Raw genomic sequence first — 16,702 nt, forward strand, 5'->3', positions numbered from 1 at the left:
CGTAAAAGAGCCTAAACCTTCTGCATAACTGGACTTTCTGCTTTTAGGAAGGGTATCACAGCATACACAATGTGTATTCATCACAACTATCAAAATTCATACCCAGAAAAAAAAAAAAAAAAAACAAACAGAATAAAAAGCAGTAGAATCAGCACATGTAAATATTGGAATGGTATCATTTTTTTCCCCATAAGCCTACCAACTTCCAAGTATTACAGGGTACATCACAACAGATTTTAACTGAAATTATTACAAGGACCTCTGCAAGCTGGACTCTCACTGTTAACAGCTTCTTTTATGACTTCCTCTCTTTTAAAAGACTTTATATTCCTTTAAAATCCACAAAGCTTTCATTTAAAAGGTGGTATCTGAATGCTGAAGGTATATAGGTTCAATTTACACATTGTAAACACCAACACACACATTTTTTGTTTTTAAATATCAGTTCCTCCTTCACTTACATGCCAGGTCACGAGGTAGATGTTTTCGCTTCAGCTGATGACATCACAAGCTCCTAAAAAATGAAAGGAGTGCTATTTAGGGAGTAGGAGTGACATCAGGCATTGTATGTTTGAGCTACAATTTCATTTTTGGCAAGTAAGTGAAGGGTATGTTATGTTTTTATTGCAATTTAAAAAAAAAAAAAAAGTACTACCATAATATAAATCAAAGCCTTAAATTCCCTAATTCTCACTCAGTGTGTACACAGAACAATTAAACACATCAACTGTGTGTACACGTACTACAATACGAAAACACAAAGTACTACAGCGAAAAGTAAATTCGTAAGCATAATCTTAAAAGTCAACTTTGGCATTCTCTTAGCACGAGCGGGAATCGCCTTTACCAATACCAGCAACACAAAAACTAGAATATCCTCTATCCTGTTTTGGGGGGGTATGAAACGTCCAGGTAACTGCAAGGTTATTCGGCTGATTTGGAGGGCTTTCTTCCAACACACAGATGCTCGCTTTCTTCTAGAAGGTCTTGGATGAACTGAGTATGCTTATAAATTCACACAAAGACAAATTAAAAAAATAAATCTGGAAGGAAAGGCCTGTGTAACTCCTGCCTGGATTCCTCACCACGTTCCTCAGGCTTCTCCGTGACGATCCTGGGCAGCTCAGCTTCCCTGGCAGGGACTCTGCTTACTTGCTCTTTTTAATCAAGTAACTCGCCTTGAGCAATATTAACTCTGGGAAGAGAAGGCATTTTGTCCTCTACCAGCTGCCCGCATTCCCCTCTTGTGGGGCTATGCACATGTACGTTTTGTGTCCTATTGTAATGGACATGACAAAAACATTAAAATCGTTACACCCAGCAGATTTGTGACAATGCTCCTGGGGATGTCAGCCGCTATGAGCTGGGAAGCACAGTATTAGAGAGCAGAAACTCCAGTTAAAAACGAGGAACCGATAACTACGCATACTGCCAGAAGAAAAAGAATAAGAAGAAGGGGCGGGGGGTGGGGATGGCAATGTCTTGCAGAAATAAGGCAGCTTCTGGCCTGTGTGTCAGCACCACATTTCTGCTTCCCCACCCTCCTGCGGCAGAGGGACGGGGTCCCAGCGCCCCGCAGCCACCGAGGAGCAGCAGGCATCCTCTTACTTAACAGCCAGCCTTGCTCAACTTCGGCTGTGGCATCAAAGGAAAACATTTCCATAGAAGCTGGGAGGGGGAAAAAACAAACAAGCAAAAAAGCCCAAAGCCCACACACAATATATCAATGCTCCTCTATTGTGACTGACAACATTTTGAAGTTTTAGCTACGTTCATTTTCTTTGACTTGAGGTTTGGGGTTTTTGTGTTTGTGTGTGAGCTTTTTGTTTGTTTGTTTATTTATTTATTTTTAAACCACCTCAGTTCCCTTTCCCCACCTCCTTGACAGTCCCTGGCTATAGGCACGCTGAGCAACCAGCTTGGTGCCGGGCAGACGAAGCAGCTCGAGCTGAGGTGGCCGCACGGTGGGTGACGGCCGCAAGCAGGCCGGGGCCTTGCCGTCAGCCCCGCCACCTGGGGGCCATGGCTGCCGGCCCAGGCGCCTCAGGCGCAAGCTGGGAGCCGAGCCTCCGGCCTCCACTGAGGGGAATCCAGCCTGCAGCCCCCAAAATGAGGCCAAGCCAGGCGAGCAGGTGTGGGACCTGAGGGAGCCGCCTCAAAATCCCGCCCAGGCTCTGCGGCAAAACCCCGCAGCAGCGCCGGGCCGTGCTCCGGCTGAGGAGGGCCGGCAGCATCGCCCACGGCACAGGCTGGGGACGCGGTTAGAGGGAGAGGTGAAGCTAAAGGGAGCATCCAGATCCGTTTCTCAAACCTCATTTTTTCTTACGAGAAGTTTCATTACAGGGTTTAATTCCTTAATGTCCCCACTGAACACCTCTAATGTAAATTTTCACAAGCGAAGCCCTGGTCACGGCAGCTCAAATGGCATCATTAAAATGCAGCAGAGCTCACAACTTTTAAGTATGAATAAAACCACAGCTTTTGCCTCCCAGCTGAACCACAAGACTAATATATTTTTGAACTCTTCATTAAAAACACATTTGTTTGCTCAATTAAATGCCAGGATGAACTCCGAAATACCAAAAGGTTCGACTAAAAATCTTCCCCTCTTTCTTTAACCATTATACTATATAGATACTTCCTTCAGCACCAGTTTTGTTTATTTCACAAACATATACAAAATAGCATGAAGGATATAGCTGGCACCAATACCATATTTTTTTTGGGGGGGGGTTTCAGGTGTTTTTTGGAAGGCCAGTCCTAATACACCAACTCAGAAACACTAGGCTGATTCGCTTCAAATTGAGGAGTAGGGGGCAAGCCCCCAGCAGAGTAAGGCACAAGCCCCCCACGCCACCCCTCACGAGCAAGTGGAGGCAAGGGATAACAAACAGGAGACACACACCGTGCCAGTAGGATCTGGGTTGATAAAAAGCAACAGGGAAGCGACAGGAAATGCAATGCGGTGCAAAAGAAAAAGCAAAGAGATTTGATAGAAGCTAAACACAGCGTAGACATACGAAACAAAGCTCTGAAATTCATGGGAGCTTTCCATAAACGCTGCCTGTGAAACCAAGCATCACCAGGGGAAGAAGCATCAATGAAGATTTCTGTCTTAAAATCCAACTTTTAACAGCAGAAAGCCAAGTGGATTAAAGACCTAGGTTTGCACTTAACCGCTATTGCCAGGCTGTAATTTACCATAATACTCACCAACAGCCAAGCCCCCAAACCAAGAACAGCACTGGACAAAAGCAGCGCTTCATGCTTCTTTCCAGAACCACCCCAGATACTTGCTGCCACTCTCAACAAAAGAGGCAGCCACAGAAAAAGTCTGCCAGGGGCCTGGGAAGGGCACTGAGACAGGACCAAGAGCCTGCGACGTCGCCCAAAACGCCCATTCAGGTTGTGCTGAGCAGGGACCCTGCCACCTCTCCAGGCAAGCAGGAGAAGCTTGCTGGCGGCACAGCGAGCATCCTTCTTGATGCAGCTCCAGCTCATCACCAGTCCTCTATCAGCACCGGACGCTGAAGGAGCTCATCCTTGCTTCTTTACACAGCTAGCATCCTGGACACTACTCTTACCACTTTTGTTATGCCTCAGTCCCCTCCCCAGGCCAAATACAATCCAGTTCTTACACTCTCTGCTCAGAGGCCATGTTCCCTACATTTCTGAGCCTTCTGAGTTGCTCTACATCACCCTTTCCAGGGTTGGTCCACAAAAAACAATAGAAGTTGTGATGCCCAAAGCTGGGCGAAGTATTCAGGCTGAACCCTTCCCTGCACAGAAAGTGCTCTCCTCTTGTTACAGGAAATTGTTCTTTCCCATTATGCAAGCTCCAGGCACGATGTACAAACCTGAGTGCATTTGCTTTTTGCAACAACGTGGTCCTGCTGCCTCCTGTTCTGCTGGTAAACAGCCACTGCAGCTTTGTCAGCCTCTTTGGCCCCTACTGCACTCCATCCAACTTCTTTTTCCAGACTGTTTCTCTAGTTTGTCAAGATACCTGTAAAATGCAAGGCATCTTCCCAAACAGACGTGTAGCTCCATCCAGTTTTAGCTGGATATTTAATGAGTATAATCCTTACTCCTCCATCCACACCATCAATTAGTTATTAGTTAATACTGGACCTAGGAGAGACCACTGTTAAACTTCACTAAATTCACTTGTCTAGTTTAAAAATTAATTAGTAACCATCCTCCCAGTTTTCCAAGCAGCTGCTGACATTCCTGTGAACACTTTCATTTAATCCACATCTTCTCAGCTGCTTCTGATAGCATGCGTTGTCTGATAACTTCTATCACCTAACGTGCAATTCCCACCTCACAAATGACTTGCAAGACTGCATATTAGAAAGTTGGTCCTGTGATGCTTCATTCACAATAAATAATCCCACAGATATAACAGCTGCTGAGCCGGGAAAGTTATTAGAAAACCATTTTATTATTTCCAATTTTTTAGACAGCCTCGGATATTTAACACATGTAACCAGCTCCCCATAGACTACCAATAGCATTACACAGGCACCTTAGAAAAGGCAGATCGAGATTTTTATGCTACCAAGGTAGCACTGAAAATAAAGCCAGTTGTTTTCAAGGTTACAGATCAATGATAATATGAAGCAGAAAGGCAATGGTACTTTTTCCCCTCATAACTACAAGGGGAAAGAATCATTAGAAGAATAAGAACCCAGATATATACCGGATAAAGTTTTGGGGTAACTGAGAAGATGCTTCCAGGCTATATTTATCCTACAGGGACACAAAGTAGAAAAGACAAAGTCACCAAGCTTTGACAAAAGTATTTTGAATCCTTACTCAGTAGTCATAACAGAGTTGAACTTTTGATTGTTTTAAACTGCAATCTGGTGCTTCTTCCTGAGCTTCTAAGAGTCTAACTACAATGAACATTCAGAAGCTGCTCGATTTTTACCCCTTTTCCACATCAAAAACCATGCAAATTCCTTTTCCACATTGAAAACCATGAAAATCATCTGGTATAAATCCACAACCTCGTTGTAAAAACCTAAAGATAGTCCACTTCACCTTAAGGAAGCTCAGAGATGCAGAAAGCATCTAATAAAGCCTGCGACTCTCTGGCACCTTCACTTCCTCACACCCTCGCAGAAACGTTTCGTTGCACCTTCACGCAGCGGCGAGCCTACTGCTAATTACAACCAGCAACTCCGTAACTCTCAGCAACCAATTAGAATTTGCTGGGAAAACAATTTCCCACAGCGGCTTAGCCCATTTTGGATGAACAATGCAACGGGATGTCTAGAATGATAGGTTTCATAAGACGACTAACCAGTACCATCAACCCCATTTATGAATTGCTCTGAAGCCCTGGGCCCCCGGGCGCTCGGATGGTGACCCAACGGAGCAGTTATTTGGCGTGTGTATAACGCCAGCCATTCTGCAAAATGCTCAAAACTTCTCATTTATTGCTTGAAATTACTTGTTTCACAATGTAATTAGCATATACAAGCAAAGAAAAAAAAAAAGAGTCAAGGGCTGAAATAACTGCCTTGCAGGGGAAGGCCACCAAGATCAAAATACACACGGGATTCGACATTACGTGCACCCTAAGGTGGGCGTTTAAGTCATTTACATTCTTCATATAGTGGCAGGATGTTAACACGGGTGAAACAAAGGAACGAGTCTGCGAGAGATCAGACGCAACGGGATGAAACCAAAGAAACAAATAATTTCGGCATAGCATTAAGGAAGCTTCTTGACAGTAAGAGCTATTGGTCTGCATCCCCAAGGGGAGGAATGGAAGCTGCCGCTCCTGACGCTGAAACAAAGATTGGACAAGAGCGCTGGTGCCTACGCTGCCAAGAGAACATCCTCCAGCTCCGCGTTTCTCAAACCGGCCCGAGGGCAAGAAAACAAATGGGACAAGTTGGGCTTTAACCATCAACCCACCTCATTCGACTTGCTCATCCTGTGCTAAATAGAGGAACTTTTATGTGCATTTCCTAAAGCAGGGTGACGGCAGTGCTATTTCATCTCATATTCTGAAGGGAGACAAGCGAACACTGCAGAAGCAATAATCTAGATGACCTAGAAGCATCTTTTCCCATAGCTAATTTCCATTATTTAAGGCAACTATATTTGTGCACAGTTATGGACATCTTTAGCAGAGATCTTAAAATAAAAAAAATGGAACAGTTCACCAAGTGTGAGAACTTCTAAAACACGGTAACAGATGTTATGTTTTTGATGGCACAGCCACGCTGTTCTCATACACTCTGCAGAAAGTCTCATGACCCCACAACAAACACTAGAGAGTCACAAACGCTAAAAGCAGCATCGCTGCTTCTTGCTGGATCCTCCAGACACTGGCAATGTAAGAGACCGAGGGCCAGATTTAGATTTAGGACTGCAGTGATACTGACCTGCGCAATTCAGTGCTTTCAAATTCAATCTCTGGCTCCGTAACAAGAAAACAAAACCCATCAGGCTCTAACTCCCCATGAAGCAAATGAAAAGGTCTGAACACTAGGACTCGAAGTACCCAGCATACTGAGGACAGCCAGTTCACACGCTGAAGAGAGAAGCACGTCAGATCTCTCTCCCCTCGCTTGGATTCAAGTGCTGATTTGCAGCCCTGTAAACAGATGCCTCTGGGGATCAGATCTGCACCAGGACCCTTCTTCCTCCTCTCCTCACCTCACGCACCCAATTCAGCATCACGAAAGGCCTTGGCAGCTACCACACCTGCAGAGCCCATCCCTCCTCCTGCAGCTCACCTTCCCAGCCCTCCTCCCTCATCCACAGAGACTCAGACCCACCTCCAGCCACCAAACCCCAACCCCTCGCCCTTGCAGGGCTCTGCCACTGCCTGCACAGATCACCCACAGCCAGCCACAGATCACCCACGGCAGATCACCCACAAGCCTCTCCTCGACTTCACGCCCGCTAGCTTCCACCACTTATGTGCAAGATGGTCACTGATTGACGGGTAGATCAAGAATAAGTTATCTCTGGATTACAGTAGGAAAGCTAACTCACAGCTGGTTGGCAGTTGTCAAGAAAGCGTTCTGGATAAGCTTAGCTGTAGTGCTCACCACTGTGTAACTCCCAGGCTCACAGAGACTACAGCGCATATGCTCCCAAGTTTCTTCAAGAGCTCTGGGTACAAGGACAGTAGAGTCTGAGTATGTAAAACAGTTTGGATATGGTGAATACCTTTCATCTTACTAAGCTCCCCAAGAACTAAGCTTACACCAAAAGAAAGCTGTCAGCACCTGACACTTACCAGTTGCTGCATGTTATTTTTATTGTTAGTCCACTGAGCTACTCACACCGAGCTAGATCTAATTTAGTGTATTAAACGCCTAGGAAAAAACAATTACTTCTTCTTGGTCTTGAAGGTGGTCTCAGCACCCACCGAAACATCATCCAGGTAAACAGCTCACCTCACATCCAAAGGTTTAGCCATATTTAACCGAATGACAGTCGGTTCCCGGAGAAGGAAGGGTGAGAGACAAATAATAGTGCTGACTTCACTTGCTCACCACAGCGATCTAGAGTATTTTCCACACCCCTCATCAAACTCATGACATGGGCATTTGTGAGGTGCTATAAGGAAAGGCCCCCATTCCCCCTCGGTCAGCCATCTAGCCATCACGTCGGCGTTCAGACCTCCTCCCCCCGCAAAGAAACCCCACGAATAAATAGAGCACCCAAGCTGTGCACTGGGACGGCACAGACAGGGCTGGAGCACAATCAAGAGACAATTACCGAAGCAGCAGACCAGAAAGTGCGCTAAACAAGGCTTAATCAACTTCATCCTTTGTGGCTGCAAATTCCAAAGCAGCGACCAAAAATTAATTCTTCCTTGAAGATGATCCTAAATCGTCAGAAAGGGTTGGGGGTTGTTTGCCTGTGTTTTTTTTCTTTTCTTCTTCTTTTTTTTTTTTTTAAATGCTATGAAAAAAGACTTGTTAGTCGACACAGGTTTCTTTTCCAAAGCCATTCCCGCTCAGTCAGACAAAACAAATGACAAGTTCTGAGAAACAAGCAGGGAAAACGTGGCCTCAGTGGAGTCAACAGGCATTAAAGTCAGTGCCAGAACGAAGCCAGCAATCAGCAAGACATTTATCTAATGAATTTGTTAGCCGAACTCCCGTGGGAGAAAACTGTATTTATTTCTTCTCAAAATCTCCAGATGCAGGCATGCCGGGGGGGAGGGTGTCAAGATCGAGTTGTAACGCAGGAGGACGACTCCTCTTAAGCACCTGCTGCCAGGAGAGCTGCCTGACAAAAGGAAAAACAGGGCCTTCAACAAAACCATCTAAAAACGCCGAGATTTTTTAAATTTATTGATTTTTTTTTCCTTTTTAGCAAGACTCCTGCTTTCCAAAGCTGTCACCTTCGTGGAGGCAAGGCTTTTGAGGTTTTTTAGGCTTTGAAGGGCTACGCCAGGGGCGCAGCAGGGCCGAAGGCCACCCTCAGCCCCAGCCGCCTCCGTGCCAAAGGCACCCCGAGGTCCTCGGTGCTGCGCCCGCTGGACTCCACCGGTGACCCAAAGGCAGAAAGAAAAAGCAAATTCTGTCAGTAGGTTTACTCCCTGAGAGTCTTCTGGCACTCCTGCCTACCTGAAGCACAAAAATCTGTTCTTACTGCCATAATCCTGTCAGTTTCTCCAGAGAGGGTAAACAGGGGAGCAGAGCTTTTCGTCCTCTGAGGATTACCGTCGTGCAGCTGAACTCTCAACTCTGGCTGACTGAATCTCCACACGCCCCTAAAAGACTATGAAGAGGTGGCACAGAGCACCCTGACGTGGCCTAACACCTCCAAAAGATCTGGAGATGTTTCACTACGGCCAAAGAAGCCGGGCAAGGGAGCGAAGCAAGCTCAACTTGTGCAAGGGCCGTCACTAATGCTGTTTCTTCAAAATCAAATGTATATGACCAGCTCGACCACCATAACATAACTGCTCTAGCATGACGCCTCCAAGTTGTTAGAAAAGCTGGTAACTTTCCTAGAAGGAGAGTAAAATATGTTCCCTAAAGTGATTTCAAAGAGGAAAGAAAGAAGCATTTTGACAAAAAAAAAAAACATAGGGCAGAAAATTGGTAGAAAAGGCTTTGAGAACAAGCACATCTGAAGTCACTTTGAAGTGTTTTGAAAGTTTCTCAGCTAAGTCAATGCTTTCCCACTGTCCTGTTTTTCCAGCGGCTCCTCTTGATACATTAAGTTTCTTTTTCTCTTTTGAAGACTACACATTATTTGTGCAAAGTAAATGATACTGATGTGTGTTTTAAGTCAAACACAGATTCAACTTGCTTAACCAAGCAAAACACACATATGTACAGGCATAAGACCACAGAAGTTTGTGTGAAATACATTAGCAAAATACTAATTAACGCAAGTGTTCACTAAAAAAAAAAAAACACATTTTATAACATGTTTTACTTTCCACAAATTTTAAAAAATACAACTTGATTTTTCAGTGGATGATCCTTTTATAAATCCATATGTAAACACACACAAATACCTTCTCACATAAAAACACCAGTGAGGGGAAACACCATCTTCTATCAGACCCACCAAACCTACACAGATCTTATTCAAAAAAAATCCCCGGAGGTTTGCCAAAAATATTTTCAGGCTGACTACAAATAATCTGGAAGTCCGTTCTGTCTGGAGTTTGGTACAGGAGACAAATTTAATGTGACCTAGCTGATTTATAGGGTCCCATGAAAATTGTGAGACACTCACGAGAAATGCCTGTTTTCTACAGCAACAAGGAAAAAGTTGGGGAAGTCAAGGCAAAGACAAGGGGGGCCAGCCAAAGACCGAGTACAAAGGCATCAAAGACATGGCTGGAAGAGATAAGGAGGAACTATAAATCACATTCGAGTTGTTGTGTGCGCTCGAGGCTTTTTTCCCCTTTTTAATTTACTTCAGACCTTTTTTCAACTCTTAACCCATTCATACCTCAAGTGGACTGTTTGAAATGCTGAAGTCAAGCATGCAGAAGCAAACACATAAAACAAATTGATTCCAATAACCTTAAAAAGAGAATGAAGTGGCACCTGCAAAAGCTATTAGCCGCCAGTCTGAGTTCACACACACCCATTTGCTGTTGCACCCGGCAGCTTCTGTTACATACAGAGGCTCTGACCTAGACCATGCACACAGAAGACACCGGGCAAAGGATCCAAGAGCACTTAAGCCAGATTAATCCCAGTAATGGGAGTCATGGGCTCCGACTGATACCACGCTGTTTGTCAGGAGTGCAAGCTTTCTGATAACTTACATCCTGCCTTCTCTGAAGTTTTCTGACATTTGTAGAGGATGAAAAATGAAAACCCACGTCAGATTTAGCAAAGAACCCTGTATACTCAGCTCTCAGCAACAGAAGACAAGAGAGTACTAAGTACTGGTACATAAACTAATTTCTAACCTCATCCTCCTTCACTGATCTCAGACCAGAGACTTTATATTTGACAACGGCTTTTCCAGTTATTTCACCTCTGCATAGCTGTGCTTAGAGCAAGCCAGGTCTCCATCAAAACTGCAGCAGCGTACATGGATGTAACCTGACAGCCACTGCCAAAGTCTTTCAATTCCCACTGCAAGTAAACTAAGCATTCTCTAGCTGTATTAAAAAAAAAGTATTTCGATCAAAAATATATCACACTTACTACCAATTTCAGCATACTCGTATTTGGGCATTTTCCATACTTCATCATGAAAAATGCCCAAATAAAGAAAAGCTTTCAAAATTTACATAAAATATCACTGGAAAAGTATAGTATGAGATCATAATAATTAAAAAAAATTAAAAAAAGAACAGATACCAGTTGCAAAGAATACCCAAAACCAGCTTGCCTTATTTTTATTTGTATCAGAAATTTGGAATTATTTCATCCCACAAGTTTTCACCTCTTTCATTTCTTTGCCCAAAAACAATGAAGCAGCACTAACCAAAGAAAGCACAGAAAATTAATTTCTGCAACAGGGACAAAGCATTCAGCAAAAATAATTTCCAGAGAAGAATCAATACCATTAAGCAGGAGTGAATTTTCCTTCCTCTGTATGCCAATGGCCATTACACCACTGTTCATAAATACGCACCTTGTATTAACATCAGCCTTTCAGTTCCTCCCTCACTCTCAGCACATTCTGCTACAGAACTGCAAGTCCAAATTTGTCTGGCAAAATGCTTCACTTACTTCTTAAGATTGCTCATTTCATGCTACGCTGGAAATGATTATGTTGTTAACATAAGGAAGACTGCAACTTCATTATCAGGTTTAAGTATCTGCCTTTCAGCTGCTTAAATGACAGTCAATTTGATTTTTTTCAGAAGAACACAGCCGCTCTTGAATTAAGCTGATACTGAAGAGTAGCTAGGACTCCCCCAAACGAGGTTAAGGCTACCAACGCGCAGCACCGCTGACGACCGGCCATCCTTCCCTTGTCACAACGCCGGTCGGCATCCGTGGCAAACACAGAAAACTATTTTCTGCGCTAGAAGCGAGCATTTTCTCCTTGCTATCAAACAACACTTAACAAGGTTTACCTTTCAGTGCAAATGATCACCTGCTATCGCTACTTCCCCTCAGTCCATTACCTGCAGCGAGAAGAGCCTATTTGCATCAAGGCAGGCACGGGAGTGCAGATTTGTCACCCTCCTTCCTCTGCGAGTGCTAACAGGGGCAGGAGACGCATGACTCCTGCGCCCTTCTGCAAGGGCCCCCTCGCCGTACGATTGCCTAGCTGAGCGCTTTCCCCTGCATTTCCACAACTCGCTGGCATACGGCGTGTTTTGGCTGCGTGAGGTTTTCTCCATGAGAGCCCAAACCTGCGTGGGATACGGCCCTACTTCAAACGACGAGTCCCCCACAGCCGCTTCAATACCAAGGCCTGCAAATCAACACTTGAAGAATATTAAAGAAATGCAAGCAGTTAAAAGCAGAACAATGAAGAGAATTAAAAACCACAAGTAATCCCACTAGGGACATTTCTCTCCTCCCCTGTCAGGGTGCATGCTTCTCCTATATGCTTTGTACACAGCGGCTCAAGACCTAAGACTTCCTGTGCGGCAGTAGAAAGAAAATACTGCCAATTCATTCTGCTATACATCAACAAGACTTTAAATATTTAGTGCACTGCAAATAGTAATTTTCTCAATATCTTAGCGGTCTTTAAAGCAAGCATTATTTAAAAATTGCCTGGCCTGTTCAAAAGAGTCGCAATTTTAGAGCGGCAGGAAGGAAAGCTCTGAGTTCGGCTGTGATTTTCAAGCGCTCGTGTCCCTGCATCAACCCAACAGCTGTGTCAATCTAACAGCAACATCTTTATGTTAGAAAGAAAAAAAAAAGTGTTTTGTCTAAGACTTGAAGATATGTCAGGTATTTCGCCTGCACGAAGAGCTCTGCTTGCCCAGCACCGTGCTGCAGGTAAAAGCAAGGCGGCTCGGGGCCCGGAGCTGTGCAGCAGCCCTCCTCGGCCCCGTGCCGCAGAACGGCACAGCGGGAGCTGCCCGCGGCCAGCCCCGGGGCCCCGTAAGCACACACGGCCAGCTGGGACGGGACTCGCAGCGGGTCAGGTGCTGCAGCTCCTCACCACACGCTTGGGCCGCCTTTTTAAGAGAGAAAGGAAGAAAAAGGGAGGAAAAAAACCAGGCCCGGACAGCAGCAGAGTAGCCAAATAACACACAACCCCCCTCCAGACCGTGTGACAAGCTTATTCATTTCAGCAACCAGTCGGGCATGTGCATAAACCTGTTTTTTAACATCTCCCTACAGCTCTAATTAAAACACGCGGAGGCATTAACGACACGAAGCATTACGCTCAGCCTGCAGTTCGATAAGCAAGACGCCCCACAAGTGCAGCGTAAGAAACGACAGCGCTCCCAAGTTTTAGACGCATCTGAACACGCGAAGGTGAACACTTCAGTGCCCCCATCCAGGCGAGAGCCTGTCCCAGGGCACGCCAGTCCCCACATTCTCCATCTCCCACACGCTGCAACAGGATCCACAAACGCCGTAAGCGCAGATGCTGCCTGGAGAAGGGCAACTCGAAAGTAAGCGAACGTGAACGAGCAAGCGGCCCAGGGCAACAGGGAGGCTCTGGGCAATTACAGAGGGGTGGGAGGGCGACGAGCGACGCACGGGGGCCTGGCATCGCTCCGCACGAGCCGGTACCTGGGCTGCCACGCTGCGCTTCGCAGGGCTTTGCGCTGGCTAACGTCCTCCGGCTGAAATCCCTCGAAGCGTCTGCAAAAGTAGTACTTATAAATGCAGTTTATAAGTAATAAATCTCTGCGACCCCTAATAGCAAATAGATCTCCGCAGCCCTGGACTACAAACACAAACAAGAGTCATTTTAAAGCGAGAAGCGTATTTGAAAAGAGGGGAGGTGACTCCTGTAAAAGAGCAACACGAAGCTCAACGCAGCCTTGTGCTGAAGTGCAGAAAGCCACGCAGCTGCCTGGCTCCCCGGAGGTGGCAGCCCCATCTCGCTCTGCCCTGCCCCATCTTCCACCTGCACAACACCTGACCGAGCCCCCGCACAACACTTCATACACCCGGCAGCCTTTCAGGATGCGAACAGCATCTGCTGGCTTCCATTACATAAATACCTCCGATAAGAGCTATTATTAACTTGTTAGTTTCCATTTTAAGTAAAGTATGTCAAAATCGCTTTTATGCCTCCAATTACACGAAGCCTCCAGAGTTATAAGCACTTCAAACCTTCACAAAACAAAGAGAAATGCCACACAATCTCACAGGAGCTGTTTCCCTTTCCAGAAATTCCCAAGACGCTGAATTCCCTTGCCCACAGCTCCCCCAAAAGCAGTGGGAGTGGGAAGAGCATAAGTTCGCATGACTGAGCAGCAAGTTTTGACTCAGCCCATTTTGGCCTGCAGCGCACGAAGCAAGCCTTGCTTGGTCCGAGATGCAGGGCACGTCAGCCAAGAAGCAGTGACACCGCTCATCTAGATAGAAAGGTAAGGTTTTGGTTATATAAAAAAAACACGAGAAAACGATAGAAAAGCATAACAAAACATTAGCTTTTAAACTTTGGTTGAATACAATATTCTTAATTAGCAAACTGGCCCGAAAAGCGGGCAAAAAAACACTGCACCATCAAGGCTGCTCAGGCAGCAGCCCCCACACACCAACATCCAAGGATTCAAGGAGAAAGTCGCGCCGCACGAACAGCTGTTGGCGTCGCATTTTCGCCTAGGGATCACGAAAGAGGCACTACAAGAACAGGTACGTGTTCTCGCCCTGGATACAGCCCAGCTCTCGCTGAGCTAACGGAAAATGCACGGACGCTACGCCGTGCTCCTCGCCCTCTGGGGCACGACCTTCCGGAACAGATTTCGGAGGCTGGAACAGCCACCTCAAGAGAGCACGGGGAGCAAACGCCTTCGGGATTTCGACTCCAACTCATGGCACCCCGCGCAGGGTTCCGCCTGGCTTCTCGCCAGCAGCCTTACCAAGCCAGCGGCGCCCACCACGGCCTCGCGCGCCCGCGTTCACGCCACCCAAGGACCAGGCCCCTGGCTGACAAAACCCACGCACGGGCTCCAGCAGGCTCTGTGGGTACGTGCTCTGCAGCACTCGGCACCCGGTAGCTATCACGCACAACGCGATGTGTCCTTATATAAAGACGTACAGGTAAAAAAATAACTCAGGTGCTGCCAAACGGTTTTGTTTTGTTATTTCAAAGTTTTCCACGAAAGAACCAGCCACCTGTACAAAAGCCACACGAAACCAAAAAGCCCGCAGCAGTCTCAGGCGTCCCAGTGAATCCGAGGTGACAACTTCCCGAATTTCGGCCGCGGAAAGGACGCCTGCAGAACTATAGGAGAGGAAAGCTGGGTTTACCCCAGCACTGTGCTGAGGTCCTCCAGCCGGACTTTTACGTTCACAGTGGGTTTTCATAATTTTAGTGAGCTCCCAAACAAAGATGCATCCCTGCCAGTAAGCAACACCACAGCACGTGCTCCCGCTCTTTGACAAACCTTTGCACGTACCTGCCGCGTGTACGTGAGATAAATAAAACCCTAAAAACGTTGTGCTGGCTGACCCAAGCCAGGGGAAATTTTTCCGCTGGGGGGAAGGGAGGGAGGCCAGTTCTGCGCACGGAACCTAGATGGAGGACGCATCAAATGAATGACAGGTAAAACAGAAGCAGCTGCAATTATGTTGGTGCCCTTCCCCGCATACAAAGCCAGCCTCGGAAGAGAGCTTTATTCTGCTCCTCTTTGGCCTTAAGAGCAGAGCGTGTCGCATCTAGCCTGGAAGGTCAGAAGTTCAGTTTACAACAAACAAACAAACAAACAGCGCTCCAGCCCCTCGGCGCACCAACTCGCTTCGCATTCAAAAAGGCACCTTGTCCACCAGAGAGACCTGAAGCGGCGTTTTCGCCCTTCGGGGAGCGCAGGTGACGGAGGCCTTTCCGCCGCCCCGCTGGGGAGCCCTCCGTCAGGCGGCGGCACCCCCCGAACCCTTCCGTCCCCTGCGTCCCCAGGCCGGCTCCGGCCGAGGCTGGCGCTCGCCCCGTCCGGGCGCGCAGGTGTGTGGAGATGCTCCGGGACCAGCGCCGGCCCGAGGGAGGAACTTGGCCGCGGATAAGAGGTTTGGTGCGCCGAGGCGCCGCGCCGGTGCCCTCGCGTTTTGGTGTCGGCGGAAGGGCCCCCGGGGCAGGGCACCTCCACGGCTCCCGGCGCGCCAGCCGCGGGACCGCCCGGCAGGAGGGGGGTCCCCTCCCCCGAGGGCTGGGACACGCGGCTTGCAGGCGAGGCGCCCGCGGCTCTTCCGCAAAATACAGAGCGTTAGGAAGAAAAGGGGCGGGGGGGGGAGGGATCCGCCGGCGCCGCGGGGCAGCCCCCGGGCCGGCTCCCCCCGCGTGAGGCCGCGCGGGCACGGCGGGGCCGCGCCTTGCCTTACCTCGGCGGCGTGGCGCTGCGGCTCGGGCCGCGCGGGCGGAGGCGTCGCGGCGGCCGAACTCAGTTCTAGCAAGTTCCGCGGCGCGGCTCGGCGCGGCTCGGGCGCTCCGCCCGGTGCTGGCGGCGGCGGCAGTGCCCGGCCCGTGCCCGGCCCGGCCCGGCGGCTCCGCACCGCACCGCGCCGCGCGGCCCCGCAGCGCCCCGCACGCCACACCCCGCCCCGCCGCTCAGCGCCGAACAAAAGGGCGCCCAGACGGGGCCGCCGCCGCCGCCGAGCCCCGGCCCGGGCCCCCCCCGGCGAGGCGGAGGGGAGGGGAGGGCAGGGGAGGGGTCGGCACGCTCGGGGCGGCCCCGCGGCGGGGCCGGGCCGGGGCCGCCGCAACTTTTCCCTGCGGGCGGGCGGCGGCACCGCGCACCCCGCACCCGCTGCTTCCTCCCCTCCTCCTCCTCCTCCTCCTCCTCCTCCTCGGCGGCGGCCTTGGCGCCAAACGCCGCCGCCTCCTCCCCTCCCTCCCTCCCGCCGCAGGCCCGGCGCCTCCCCCGCGCACAGGCCCGGCGCGGAGGCCGCCCCCCGCCCCGCCTCCGTGCGGCCGCGGCCGCGCTCACCTCCCGCCGCCGGCACGGCTCCGGCTCCGGCTCCGGCACGGCTCCGGCTCGGCCCCGCTGGCCGGCGTCAGGGCCGGCGCGGCCGCTCCCGGCGCTGCTCCCGGCGCTGCCGCCCCGCGCCGCCGCGCATCGCCCCCGCCCGCCGGGCCCTGTGGCGGCCGGCGGCGGCTC

General features: G+C 49.0%; 1 protein-coding gene across 7 annotated transcripts in view; it reads right to left on the reverse strand.

The window, feature by feature from the left end:
- Positions 1–16,671, reverse strand: part of JADE3 (jade family PHD finger 3) — a 59,689-nt gene extending 43,018 nt beyond the window's left edge. The window contains exons 1-2 of one of the 7 annotated variants that reach the window (XM_083805351.1): positions 16,532–16,668; positions 462–514 (exon numbers count right to left, since the gene is read on the reverse strand). The gene's annotated coding sequence lies outside the window, so the exon portion shown is untranslated. Of the gene's footprint in view, positions 1–461; positions 13,144–15,926; positions 16,071–16,531 lie in introns of those variants that run through there. The other 6 variants (XM_083805352.1, XM_083805353.1, XM_083805354.1 and 3 more) reach the window with 6 other exon arrangements.
- Positions 16,672–16,702: the final 31 nt, after the last annotated feature.

The sequence above is a fragment of the Anser anser genome, assembly GCF_964211835.1.
Source record: "Anser anser genome assembly, chromosome: 1".
NCBI lineage: Eukaryota > Metazoa > Chordata > Aves > Anseriformes > Anatidae > Anser > Anser anser.